We start from the raw sequence: 14,197 nt of genomic DNA on the forward strand, positions 1-14,197 counted from the left end.
CTATCAAAGCAACAATGAAATCATGTCAACAATATAACATAATAATAATTACGCTAATGCATCACTATTATCGGTACACTAATTCTACTTAGAATACCTGTAAGACCTTGTGCCAATCATGGGACTTGAGGCCACTAAGCTTATTGTCCTTTGAAAATGCTCCTTTCAAGCAACGCATGTACCCTGTCGGTGTTTGAAAAGAGGCAATGTCTGCCTTGATCGCTGCCTCCTCCCTCGTAGAGAGAATCCACGTTGCTTTCGGGAGGACAACTTTTCGTGAAGCATGCACTTGGGGCCACAAACGAGACATCCTATTCATAGCACGCAAGTCTTCTCGCACTCCTCTCGAGTCCTTGGAACCAACCAAGTGTGCCCAGATGGTAGCCCCCACATTCTTAAAGATATGCATGGGATCCAAGAGATGATTGATTTGTAACTGACCCCAATAAGGAAGCTCGTGAAAGATCGATAGCCTCTTCATACCAGGAGGAGGTTCCTCTCCATTCTCGCTCCAAGCTTGAATCCAATCACTTGCTTTCAAATATGATGGTGGTGGATCAAGCTGACCTCCACGTGTGAGATGGTCGAGCGGAAGGTATCGAGCATAACCTTCATAAACATTTTTCCTCATGTGTTTGGAGTAGCGTGCAAGCGATTTCACTTATGCATAAGTTTCCGATTAAGCTTATGCGGAAATAGAGAATGAGAGAAGCTTATGCTTCTCTCATTCTCTTTTTCCGCATAAGCTCCTTCTCTCATTCCGCATAAGCTCCTTCTCTATTTCCGCATGAGCATAAGCATGAGCTTATGCTTATGCTTATGCATAAGCATAAGATTATGCGTAAGTTTCCGCAAGAGCTTATGCGGAAATAGAGAATGAGAGAAGCATATGCTTCTCTCATTCTCTTTTTCCGCATAAGCTCCTTCTCTCATTCCGCATAAGCTCCTTCTCTATTTTCGCATGAGCATAAGCATGAGCTTATGCTTATGCTTATGCTTAAGCATAAGCATAAGCATAAGCATAAGCTCATGCTTATGCTCATTCATGAGCATGAGCTTATGCGTAAGTTTCCGCATAAGCTTATGCGGAAATAGAGAATGAGAGAAGCTTATGCTTCTCTCATTCTCTTTTTCCGCATAAGCTCCTTCTCTCATTCCGCATAAGCTCCTTCTCTATTTCCGCATGAGCATAAGCTCATGCTTATGCTCATTCATGAGCATGAGCTTATGCGTAAGTTTCCGATTAAGCTTATGCGGAAATAGAGAATGAGAGAAGCTTATGCTTCTCTCATTCTCTTTTTCCGCATAAGCTCCTTCTCTCATTCCGCATAAGCTCCTTCTCTATTTCTGCATGAGCATAAGCATGAGCTTATGCTTATGCTTATGCATAAGCATAAGCATAAGCATAAGCTCATGCTTATGCTCATTCATGAGCATGAGCTTATGCATAAGTTTCCGCAAGAGCTTATGCGGAAATAGAGAATGAGAGAAGCATATGCTTCTCTCATTCTCTTTTTCCGCATAAGCTCCTTCTCTCATTCCGCAAGAAGGAGCTTATGCGGAATGAGAGAAGGAGCTTGTCATGAGCTTATGCGCAAGTTTCCGCAAGAGCTTATGCGCAAGTTTCCGCAAGTTTCTGCAAGTTTCCGCAAGCATAAGCATAAGCATAAGCGTAAGCTTATGCTTATGCTCATGCAAGTTTCCGCAAGTTTCCGCATGAGCTCCTTCTCTTTTTCCGCAAAAGCTCCTTCTCTTTTTCCGCATAAGCTCCTTCTCTATTTTCGCATGAGCATAAGCATAAGCATAAGCTCATGCTTATGCTCATGCATGAGCATGAGCTTATGCGCAAGTTTCCGCAAGAGCTTATGCGCAAGTTTCCGCAAGTTTCAGCAAGTTTCCGCAAGCATAAGCATAAGCATAAGCATAAGCTCATGCTTATGTTCATGCAAGTTTCCGCAAGTTTTCGCATGAGCTCCTTCTCTTTTTCCGCATAAGCTCCTTCTCTTTTTCCGCATGAGCATAAGCATGAGCTTATGCTTATGCTTATGCATAAGCATAAGCATAAGCTCATGCTTATGCTCATTCATGAGCATGAGCTTATGCGTAAGTTTCCGCAAGAGCTTATGCAACACCTATTTCATTAATTTTGGACTCTTGCACTGTCCAAATTCATTTTGTGAGATAATTCTGGATAAAACATTTCAAAAAAAGAGGCTCTTATAAAACAAAACATTGAGTCAAAAAGGAAGATTTAAAAAAATCAAATTAGAAAAAATGACGTGAGATGTTAAAAATAGAGTACATCACATTGTTAAAAGAGACAAAAAAGTAAGATTTTAAAAAATCAAATTAGAAAAAATGGCGTGACATGTTATGAAAACTAGAGTACATTTCAAAAAGAGCACATCACATTTGTAAAGAAGTAGATCATATTACTCAAAGCCATATGGTGCCAAAAAACACCTTAATACAGTCTCTCTTAACATCATCTTAACATCACATTTGTACAAGAAGTAGATCATATTACTCAAAGCCATATGGTGTCAAAAAACACCTTAATACAAGGCCATATGGTGTCAAAAAACACCTTAATACAAAGCCATATGGTGTCAAAAAACACCTTAATACAGTCTCTCTTATCTAAGTCTAGAAGATCTCATCATTGGTCTCTCTTATCTTCTCAACAACCCAATCCTTCACTGCCTCCACAGCTGTATCCTCAACATAATTACATGCGAAGAAGAAGTTTAAGCAATCACAAATTGTTTCTTTATAATTTCTTTGAGAGGCTCTTATTGTTCTCTCAGCATCCGCATCAAATTGCCCATGACGAGAGCTGCGATAACGCAGGTTACTTAAGAAATCTAATAGATCTTGTCGTGCTTTTATCATACGTCTTAGAAGTCTTTCACTGTCTGCTATCTTGAGAGTCTCCTCCCTCTCTGCGTGCCTTTGTGCAGCAAATTCCTCTCTCTCCATGTGTGTCAAAGGAGAACCTTGTCGAATTCTGGCCTCTCTCTGTGCTCCTTGGTCAGCAATCCATTCTTTGAGATTGTTAATTCCGAACTCCACGTCTTCGACAATGCCAAGGACATCCATGGGTGGGGAGATGATAAAGAAAGGGAGATGGACTACGATGCAAGAAAGAAGAGAGTGTCTGTGGAGGAAGAACTAGGATAGAAGATTACTTGGTTATCAAGATGGATGAAAGAAGACTCTGAGAGTGTTTGCGGAAGGACTAGGATAGAAGAATACAAGTTAATGAGAAGCACTAGGATGCAAGAAAGAAGAGAGTGTCTGCAGAGAAGAACTAGGATAGAAGAATACTTGGTTATCAGGATGGATGAAAGAAGACTCTGAGAGTGTTTGCGGAAGGACTAGGATAGAAGAATACAAGAAGAATACAAGTTAATGAGAAGCACTTGGATGGATGAAAGAAGAGAGTGTTTGTGGAAGAACTAGGATAGAAGAATACTTGGTTATTAGGATGGATGAAAGAAGACTCTGAGAGTGTTTGCGGAAGGACTAGGATAGAAGAATACAAGTTACTCAGAAGGATACTTGGTTATCAGGATGGGTGAAAGAAGACTCTGAGAGTGTTTGCGGAAGGACTAGGATAGAAGAATACAAGTTACTCAGAAGGACTAGGATGTAAGAAATAAGAGAGTGTTTGTGGAAAGACTAGGATGGAAGAATACAAGTGCACTAAGGCACGATGTGTTCACTACGATAAGGATAAGGGTTGGAATAAAGTGAGTGGCACGATGTGTTCACTATGATAAGGGTTGGAATAAAGCGAGTGGAGATTGAATGCTCTACTTTAAGTGAGTGGAGATGATAAGGATAAGGGTTGGAATAAAGTGAGAGAAGCATTGCGAATGCTCTACTTTAAGTGAGTGGAGACTGTCCAACTGAATAAAATTCTCATTACACAAGGATTTATTTCCAAATAATCACATCACACATTCATATCATAAAATTGTGTGCATGAAGAAATATATTACAAATATTACATCATCACATATTCATATCGAAATTCTCATCACACAAGGATTTATTTTCAAATAATCACACATTCAAAACCTGAGGATGGTTGTAATGACTTTGACATTAACCTCATTCTTAGGATTCAAGAGGATTGAAATCTCTTCTTCACCAAATTCAAAAAAATGAGGTTGTTGTCGAATTAACAACATAGCAGTGAATGAACTTCCAATCTGCTCCAATAGATTCATATTTTTATGACTCATCTTATTGAGGGAGTAGTCTACATCATATTCTTCTTCACTTGCTATGTCCTCCACATCCTCCTTCTGCCATAAAAATATAAAAAAGTTATGCGATGTACACATCCCAAATAAAGGCTTAAACAAGCAGATAAGGTTTCATATATGCTTTCATTAGTGTAAGTCTCTCCTCTGCTTGGAGCAAAAATTTAAAAAGGTTTCATACACGCTTTCATTAGAGTGAGTCTCTCCTTCTCTTGGATGAAAAATTTAAAAAGTTATGAGATTTACACATCCCAAATAAAAATAATGGTTTAAATAATCATAGAAGTATAAAGATAGCATGCTTTCATTAGACAAGTTATGAGATTTATACATCCCAAATAAAATTAATGGTTTAAATAATTATAAAAGTATAAAGATAGTATGCTTTCATTAAACTCATTCTCTTCTCCTTTTGGAGGAAAATATAAAAAAGTTATGAGATTTATACATCCCAATTAAAGGCTGGAACAAGTATACAAGTATAAAGATAAGGTTTTATACATGCTGCAATGTAGTCATATTTTCATGTTGTTTCCCAATGGTAGTAATTAGATGCTGAATACTCTCAGCCCGAAATTCTAGCAGATCAGCTTCTGTATATGATTCCATTTTGACTGGTAACTCCAGATCAAAAATCTCTCTAAGAAACAACATGCAGTTGTAGGAGGCGACTCTCCACCCACAACTGTGTCCATCTTTTTGCTCCACTGGCAGACGTCTTTTGAATTCTACTTGATCTTGTTGCTCCGTGGTTGTTCTGACAGCAGATACTAGCCGATATGCAGCACTGTCCAGCATGACATATGAAATATATTAATATGTCATGATCATAAGATACAAAATAAGAAAGTATCAAAAATATTAAGAGAATAATTACCTTGGGGAGTTGGCATGATAGCCTTCTATTGAATTCACAAACCATAAATGGTTGAGTTCAAGGTCCCAGAAGATCAGACTCCAATGTGAGCTACACGACTAGAATAAAAATGATTATTGTTTTACACAAACTTGCCAAAGAAATAGTAAAAATAAGGTTAGAGTTGATACTTACGCCTCATGATAAGGCATTAAGATGACTCGCACCCCATCTAAATTCAAAGGGCTTAACCAGGTACAAACATCTTCTATAGTCTTTTGAGGAGAGCTAAGAATAGAAGAAAGGAGAGCATCGAGCATGTAGACACGATGCTGCACTGTACTAGGAAGTTGAGAAATAACTACACTGCACCAAGAAATAAACAAACATTAGCTCATAGAATTGATTTGCATTCTGCACTAGGAAACTGATATATAACTGAACTGTGAATAAATAAACAAATGTTAGCTTATTGAAGTAGCAATAAATAAATAAACATTACTTGAGAATGGCCAAGATAACATTGTCATTAACCTCTTTTAAAGGATTGGAGAGGATTGAAACCTCCTCTCTACCAAAGCTTAAATACTGAGGTTCTCGTTTCAAAACGATCTTAACTTGAAATGAGCTCTCCATTTTATCTAATGCAGCTAAATTTGATTTTTCAATCAAATTTAGAGGTGGTTGCATTGTTGAAGTGGAAGGGAGTGCCTCCGTATTGACTTCATCCATTTCTTCTCCCTCTATTGCCTGTAAATAAATATGAGAGATTAGAGTCATTATCTTTAAATTTAAATCTTATTTAAAAAATTGTATTTAGTTGAGAAATAGAGAGTTCATACCGCTAAGTATTGTCGTAGTGGCCTTTTTTCATAACCCTGCGAGCCATAATTATCAAAGAGGGCATCATCATATTTGTCTTCATCCACCAACCTCTCTGTGAATGGGTCATGTAAGTCCATCTTTTCATCATTAACAACTGGGACATTATGATCTTCAAGGTAATCATAGATGTCATCGGTGCCCTTGTGGTCTATCTCTTTTTCATAGCCTGTGGTTAGATCTGCTTGAAGCTGGAAATAGGCCATGAAATGCTTATAATATTGGTGGAGTTGCCTTTTCTTAGGAGATCCTCAAATAAATATCCCATCCTGCAGAAGGTGACCTCCCAACCTGCCGGCAGCAAATTCTCCATCATGGTAAGCAAGAGACTCCCACTTTTTGCAGGACTTCCGTAGTTGTTTTTTTGATAATGTATGGACCTGGGAATATCTTGCTCTTCTAGCATCAATCTCAAATTATTTGAATTCCCTCTTATATTCTTTTGTAAAGAGTGATCAGGGTTGGGACTCCGCATACATAGAAAGAATGATTCAAGAGTTTGAATCGTTATGCCACATTCTCTCTTGCCTCTCTTTGCTGCATAAACACCACTATAGATCTTCAAATCTGATGAATATGCTCGCTCTAGAGTAACCTGCATGGCTTCTTTGTCTTTTTTATCAATAAATATGACAATGTTACAAATCGCCACTTTGCTAATGGTGGTATATACTATTCTATCAATGAAGTTATGGACATCATCGCTAGAAACTTCATTGATAAAGAATAGTTGTGGCTTATCCCATGCTGACTCATTCTTAAAGAAGTCATCTTCTGAGACTCCCCTGAAGTTGACAAGCTTTCCAGACTTTGCCGTAACCTCTACATTGAATTGAAAGCTTTGGTGCATATCTGTTGGCATTCTTATCTCGCTGATTAATCTTTCCACATATGCAACCACCTGTTGTGGGATCTCTTTTCTCATATAAGAGGTTACTATTTCCGACCCATCTTCATCCTTTTTAATCCACCTGTTGGCCCATAGCTTTACCTTGGGTGTTGACAAAGAAGCTGTATGCTTCACCACATTATAGTCAATGTTGCAATGAGTAAGTGGAATTTGTTTCTCTGACAGCAAATACTTGATGGCACTATGCACTGCATCACGCCTCACCTGTACATTGATGCATTCTTCCATGCAGTGGTCTTTGTCTTTTTTTCCAAAAAACCATTCTTTCTTTAAAATTCTTTGTGCTGCCATGGATGCATACTTATCAGGTAAGTACTTTACAGGCCTCCACATCCTTGCCGTCAACTCCTTCTTATCCATTACCTTTGACTTGCCGGAGATAAACAAAGGAGCTTCATAGGTCAGCTGTCCACGCTCACAAGCAATGCACGTTTCAAGCATCTCATTGAACACTTCGACAGGACGAAAGATGATAGAAGTATAGTCGGCATATCTGTCCCTCACCACCTTGAGGCTTGTCATACTTTCTTCCCGCTCTTGGGTTCCCCTAGGCACAACTGCACTCAAAGAAGTATAAAAGTTTGTGAGTGTGTCGGCGTCTGCTTTTGTGACCTTTCGCTTCAAATCAGGATTTGGGGAACCAAATGTTGTCCATATCACCCTTGCCTTCTGTAAGACCTCTGATGTTGAGGATATCTTACGCTTTCCATGGACATAATGATTAAGTCTTTCGGACTCAATCAAATACTTAATCTCATGCTTGAATATACAGATCGTTGCAGGATAATAATGGAATGAGCTTATCTTTACAAATTGTTCTGGAGTGAGTCTTTTGCCCTCCTTTGCTTCCCTTGTGATCTGATTACAAGCATAATTCCCTTGACCATCAATGGGCTGGAATCTGCAATGAAGGAGAAATTCCTTCTTGACTTCCTTTAGCATATTCTCTCCTTGTGCCTCTTCGCCTTGTTCATGTGGAATATTTTTTAGAGTGTTTTTAAAGAATTGACTGAAGATCTCCTCGAAATGTGTAGGCCCTGTAAATGTTATTTGATCCAGAAAACTATTTTTGGTTGGACAAAACATTATTGGGCGCAAGACCACATTACTTGCCACAGGTTTCTTACCATCTCTCAAAGCCTCGTATATTTGCATTGCGTAGGATATATCAAGGCTTCGGCTATTAGTAAACAGAGCTGCAGCTTCCACATCTTTGGCATTCACAAACCACGTCCTTTGACCCCAGATATATCCCACATCATCATCTGTAACTGCTTCATTAAGACGCAGATTAAGATTTTTAATTGATGTGAGTTCATCTTGATCATCTTCAGCCTCGGATTCTGAGTCTTCTTCATCTTTCTCTTTTTTTGACCGTTTTTCATCCACATTATCTTTCTCTACAGTGGGACGATGTCTTTTCTTACTGCTTGGAACCGTGGCTCTTGCAGTACTAGCCTTTTGCATTTCACGTCGTGGTTTGCTAGCAAGAGCTTCTAGCATAACTGCAGTGGATCGACCTTGATCTTCTTCAATTTTTGCTAATTCCCGTGCACTCAAGGCTTGTTTTTCATCATCCTTAGTTACATTCACCATTTCTGGCTCTACAAGTTTGCGCTCATGTTCTACAGGTTTGTGACAGTGTGCCTGTTCTTCTTGTCCCTGCATTGAAGTCTGAGCTTTTTGATCTCCTTCATGTGATGATTCTTGCATATGGAGAGCATATTCTGCATCCTGAAAGTATTCAAGCATTATCTTTGCATGCATCCTTTTTGCCACCACACTAGGAAATTGCTCCCAAGTATATGAAAGAGTCTCCAATGCCCTTTGCAACTCTGGAAACTTTGATGGTTGAGGAGGAGGCATCACAAAGGTCTTTGCGTCTCTCCTTGACACAATAAAATGCATACCACCAACTTCAGGATCTGAACTCTTTGTTAAAATATCCATAAAGGTGTCTTTTCGCTGAATTATTATGCCTACTACAAGGCTTGAAGTCATATCTTTTTTGAAGAAAGTAGCATCCCATGGATCTTCAACACCATTGAACTCCCTTTTTGACATAAGTAGAAAGAGTCTCTTTTCCTTTTGATGAAGAAACCAGGCTCTTCTACCCATGTGATATCGAGTCCACCTACCAAAGCCATTGGGGCTATATTCCTTTCCTTTGAAATTCAAAGTGACATCAGAAACCCATTCTCTGATCTCAGAGTCATCTAGCATAGCCATCACATTAGCTGATTGCACCATAATCCTACAAGAAAAGATAATGAAGAATTTAGATACATACAAGTAAAGTACAATATACAACCCTTGATACAATAAATGTGGAAAATAGCCCAAAAGGCTTTACAAGGCTTCATATGGCAATAAATGTGGGAAATAGCCTAAAAGGCTTTACAAGGCTTAAATATTTGTACAAATGTAAAAGAATTAGCCAATAAAGCTTTACAAGTAATATAAAATGTCGTCTAGTGATAAAGCTTCAATCTTTGTGAAGATTCATGTAATCTGTCCATCCATTGATATCTGAGCACTGATACCCAACTGTTGCAATCTATCCACTAAAAACTGTTCCACTGATATCCACTTATGCAGCCCACATGATATCCACTTATGCATCCCACTGATACTCGTTAATTAGTGAATGGTCGGGATGGTCGGGTTTATTACAAGGCGCTTCATATGACAATAAATGTAAAAAATAGCATAAAAGGCTTTACAAGGATTTTTATGACAATAAATGAGCTTAAATATTTATACAAATGCAATAAAAATAACCAATAATCATCAAGCTCCAATATGTCCCATGACATGTAATCTGTCCACTGATATATGCAATCTGTCCACTGATATCTGCTCATGCAATCTGTCCACTGATATCTGCTCATGCAATCTGCCCACTGATAAACTTCTTGGTAAATGGTAAAAGGTCTTATTTAATAGCATGTTATGAGTGTTAAACCGCATGTGAGCGAAGGGACTGACAACGATTAGGAACTAGTTAGAAAAATTTGAGCATGGCTTCGATTGGCAACTTGGAGAATTGTCTCTCCTCTAAGGCAATCTAATCTATGCTAAACTATGCTAAACCAACCGTCGAAGCGAAGAAAAGCAATAAATAATTTCTTTTTCTGTGTTCATTTTAATGTGCTGGGGTTTAAGAGGCTTAAATATGCAAAAGAAGGGGTTGTGATGTAGAGGCTAAACCTGCATGTGATATAAATAAAGAACAAGTATCTAAAGAAAAGTTAACATTTTTCAATTTAAAAGATGAATATATATAAAAACATTATCTCACCTTCAAAACAAACCATAAATTCACTCTTTTATAATTTTTTAAAAGTATAATATAAAGTATGTAGATATATAAAACTCTCTTTACTTTCTCTCTCTCTCTCTCTCTCTCTCTCTCTCTCTCTACTCCTAAATCTCTTTGCAGCCATAGTCAAGACACCTCATTCTCTCTCTTAATCTCTCTCTCTCTCTCTCTATAACTCTTAAGTATTTTTCATTCCTCCCTCTCTCTCCCTCTCTCTCCCTCTCTCTCTTTCTCTCTCCCTCTCTCTCTTTCTCTCTCTCTCCCTCTCTCTCCCTACTCTCTCCCTCCCTCAAGGAGCCACGGTCCCCAAGAGAAGCCAAGGTCCCCAAGAGACCGGCTTCTCTCTCTTAATCTCTCTCCCTCTCTCTCCTCTCTCTTTCTTTCTCTCCCTACTCTTCTCTCTCATTTAAAAATATAATATAAAAGATGTAAATATATAAAACTCTCTTTACTTTCTCTCTCTCTCTCTCTCCTCCTAAATCTCCTTGTAGCCATAGTCAAGACACCTCATTCTCTCTCTTAATCTCTCTCTCTCTCTCTTTGACAACTCTTAAGTATTTTTCTCTCTATCCTCATCCCACTTATTCTCTCTCTCCCTCTCTCTCCCTCTAGCACAGAAGTTTCATTCCTCTCTCTCTCTCTCTCCCTCTCTCTCTCTCTCTCTCTCTCTCCCTCTCTCTCCCTAAGTCTCCCTCTTCTCTTCTCTCTCTCTCTCTCTTTTCCTCTCTCCTCTCGCCACGTTTCATTCCCATAAACTTTCTCTCTCTCTCCCTCTCTCTCTTTCTCTCTCTCCCTCTCTCTCTTTCTCTCTCCCTCTCTCTCCCTACTCTCTCCCTCCCTCAAGTAGCCACGGCCCCCAAGAGACCCGCTTCTCTCTCTTAATCTCTCTCCCCCTCTCTCCTCTCTCTTTACCAGCTTCTCTCTCTTAATCTCTCTCCGCCTCTCTCCTCTCTCTTTCTTTCCCTCCCTACTCTTCTCTCTCTTAATCTCTCTCCGCCTCTCTCCTCTCTCTTTCTTTCCCTCCCTACTCTTCTCTCTCATTTAAGGAGCCCCTCTTCTCTGTGTGAATCTCTCTCTCTCTCTCCCTCTCTTAAGGAGCCCCTCTTCTCTCTCTTAATTTCTCTCTTTCCCTCCCTCCCTATTCTCCCATTTCTCAAATTTACAAACTCGAATATAAATAAAAAACTAATTAAAATAGAACTCAAAAACTCAAATAAGAAACTAATTTAAAAAGAATTGTAATGCCTTCTAAAAGACCACCCTCCTCAAAAACTTTAAGAATAAACTAATTGAAAAAGAATTATAAGTAAAGAAAAAGAATTACAATACGAATTTTAAGAAATAGAACTCAAAAACCTTAACAAGAAACTAATTGAAAAGAATTGTAAGTAAAGAAATAGAATTACAAGACGAATAAAAAAGAATGCAAGTACCTGGAAAAAGTGAAAAAAGTAAGGCTCGGCTTATCCTTTCTCTTCCGCTCTTGGTTGCTTCAATGAAACGAGGAGAGAGTTAAAACTAGTCCACTCCTACACATAAATTTGAATTTTCAAAAAAGAGAGGGAAATTTGAATTCATTATAAATTTGAATTCAAATTTGTGTTCAACATTCTTCTTATACTTTCTTCTTATACGTTCCTTTTGAATTCAAATTTATGTTCAACATTCTTCTTGATACTTTCTTCAACATTCTTCTCGATTCTCGTAAGTCCTTTTCATTCTCGTAAGTCCTTTTCATGTAAGTCCTTTTCATTCTCGTAAGTCCTTTTCATTCTTCTCGTAAGTCAAATCTTATTTTTCGTTCTTGCTCGTGATAGTAAGTCAAATCCTCCTCTCCCATCTCTCTCTCTCCTTCTCTCTCTCTCCTCTCTCTCCTCTCCTTCCCTCCATCCATCCCTCGACCCAATCCTCTCCTCCAACCTCCTTCCCTCCCCTCCCTCCGCCACCAAAACTCCTCCCTTCCCTCCGCTCTCCCTCCTTCCCCAAAATCCCCCTCCCCTCTTGCTACCCTTCCCCTCTCCCGTCGCCTAACCTCTTCCTCCCCTACCTCTTTTTCCCCACCCCCCTTTTAACCTTCCTCCCTTTTCCCCACCCCCCTTTGGCGACCCCCCCAACCTTTCCACCCTCTTCCCCACTCTCCCTTTGGCCGCCTCTCCCTCCTTCCTTGGCGACCCCCCCCTCCTCTCACCCAGCTCCCCCTCCGCCCTCCCTGGGGCTGGCCGCCAGCCCCCCCCTCTCCTCACTCCCTGGGCTGGCGGCCGCGGCCGCCAGCCCCCCCCCCCTCCTCTCACCCACCCCCCCCCCTTGGCAACCCACCCATCCCCCCCCCCTTCACCCTCCCTGGCTGGCGGCCGCGGCCGCCAGCCCCCCCCTCTCCTCTCTCCCCCCTCCTCTCACCCAGCCCCCCCCCTCTCCTCTCTCCCTGGGCTGGCGGCCGCGGCCGCCAGCCCCCCCCTCCTCTCACCCAGCCCCTCCCCCTCTTCACCCTCCCCCCCCCTTCCCAACCCACCCATCCCCCCCCTTCACGCTCCCTGGCTAGCGGCCGCGGCCGCCAGCCCCCCCCCTCCTCTCACCCAGCCCCCCCCCCCTTCGCCTTCCTCTCTCCCTAGGCTGGCGGCCGCGGCCGCCAGGCCCCCCCCCCCCTCCTCTCACCCACCCCCCACCCCTCCCCCCCCTCCTCTCACCCAGCCCCTCCCCCTCTTCACCCTCCCCCCCCCTTCCCAACCCACCCATCCCCCCCCTTCACGCTCCCTGGCTGGCGGCCGCGGCCGCCAGCCCCCCCCCCTCCTCTCACCCAGCCCCCCCCCCCTCTCCTTCCTCTCTCCCTAGGCTGGCGGCCGCGGCCGCCAGCCCCCCCCCTCCTCTCACCCACCCCCCCCCCTCACACTCCCGCCCCCCCTTCGCAACCCACCCATCCCCCCCCTTGACCCTCCCTGGCTGGCGGCCGCGGCCGCCAGCCCCCCCCCCCTCCTCTCACCCAGCCCCCCCCCCTCTCCTCTCACCCAACCCCTTCGCAACCCCCTCTCCTCTCTCCCTGGGCTGGCGGCCACGGCCGCCAGCCCCCCCCCCCTCCTCTCACCCAGCCCCCCTTTCTTTGCTCTCCCCCCCCCCCTTTCGGAACCCACCATCCCTGGCTGGCGACCGCGGCCGCCAGCCCCCCCCCCCCTCCTCTCACCCAGTCCCCCCCTCTTCACCCGCCCCCCCCCTTTCGCAACCCCTCCCCCACCCCCCCTTCCCCCCCTCAGTCGCTCCCCCACCCTCCCCCTCTCAGCCCCCCCTCTTCACCGCGCCCCCCCCCTCCCCCTCTCAGCCGCGCCCCCCCTCCCTCCTCCCCCCCTTCAGCCGCTCCCTCACCCTCCTTGGCTGGCGGCCGCGGCCGCCAGCCCCCCCTCTTCACCCTTCCCCCCCCTCCCCCCCTCAACCGCGCCCCCCTCCCTCCCCCTCTCCCCCCTCTTCACCCGCCCCCCCCCTTTCGCAACCCCTCCCCCACCCCCCCTTCCCCCCCTCAGCCGCTCCCCCACCCTCCCGGGCTGGCGGCCGCGGCCGCCAGCCCCCCCTCTTCACCCTCCCCTTCCCTCCCCCCCTCAGCCGCGCCCCCCTCCCTCCCCCTCTCAGCCGCTCCCCCCTCCTCTCAGCTGCGCCCCCCCCTCCCCCTCTCAGCCGCTCCCTCCTCCTCCTCTCAGCCCCCCTCTTCACCCACCCGCTTCCCTCCCACCCGTCATGCCAGCCTCCCCTCCCACCCCGTTCCCTCACACCCACCTCCCTCTTCGCCCCTTCTTCCCCTCCCTTCCTCCTCCCTCCCATCCCACCCTCTTCCTCCCCTCCCTTCCTCCTCCCTCCCCTCCCCTGAACCTTTCTCTCTCTAATTTCTCTCTCTTCAAATTTTAAAAAAGAAACTAGAAAAAAAAGTTTGCAAGTACCTGGAAACAGTTTGTAAGTTTGCTCTTTCTTGCTTT

Source organism: Dipteris shenzhenensis, chromosome 13 (assembly GCF_047967505.1).
Source record: "Dipteris shenzhenensis isolate YYH24624 ecotype China chromosome 13, Dip_SZ_1.0, whole genome shotgun sequence".
Lineage (NCBI taxonomy): Eukaryota > Viridiplantae > Streptophyta > Polypodiopsida > Gleicheniales > Dipteridaceae > Dipteris > Dipteris shenzhenensis.